At 54.3% G+C, this 591-nt stretch overlaps 1 protein-coding gene across 9 annotated transcripts in view; it reads right to left on the reverse strand.

Moving 5' to 3' along the window:
- THSD7A (thrombospondin type 1 domain containing 7A) overlaps positions 1-591 on the reverse strand; it is a 555,303-nt gene that overhangs the window by 178,022 nt on the left and 376,690 nt on the right. The gene's annotated exons all lie outside the window — the stretch shown is intronic.

Below are 591 nucleotides of genomic sequence, written 5' to 3' on the forward strand. Positions count from 1 at the left end.
CCGTGCCCAGGGAGTCGTAAGGCAGCCTCCCAACCTTATTCAACAGCAAAGACGTGGCGGGCGAGAATCGAGGGTGCCCTTGGGCCGAATTGGCACAGAGAGAGGGCCTTAAGGAGATCACGGCCCTCCTAAAGGACCCCGCTGTGACAACTGGTGCATTGGCCGGGAACCGGCCGTGCACGGGGAAAGAACCCGTGTCCCTGAGAAGGGAAAACGAACCTTAGGGCTGATACAGAGTGGTAGGTAGACAAAGCAGTGAGATTGAGGGGCTTGAGAAGGCGAGCCCAGATCAAAGGAGACACTGCTAGTTGAGAAACCGAGAGATTGAGGACGTTTGGTCTGGTTTAAGCCAAGAACAGAGTCATGGCAGGTATAGAGGACATAGAGAGCCTGAAACAAGAGAATTTCACCTGGCTATTGAGAGTGAGTGAGCTAGAAGAAGACATTGCGCGGCTAGAGTGGGAGCTGGAGGTAGCCCAATCCCAGAAGGAGCAGGCGAAGGCAAAGGCCGCTGGATTGGAACAGTGGGTACAAGCAGGGAGAAAGGAAGGAGGTCCTAAAGGAATTAGGCGCTTAATTGCAGTAGAGGCA

The sequence above is a fragment of the Alligator sinensis genome, unplaced genomic scaffold, assembly GCF_000455745.1.
Source record: "Alligator sinensis unplaced genomic scaffold, ASM45574v1 scaffold938_1, whole genome shotgun sequence".
In the NCBI taxonomy this organism is placed as follows: domain Eukaryota; kingdom Metazoa; phylum Chordata; order Crocodylia; family Alligatoridae; genus Alligator; species Alligator sinensis.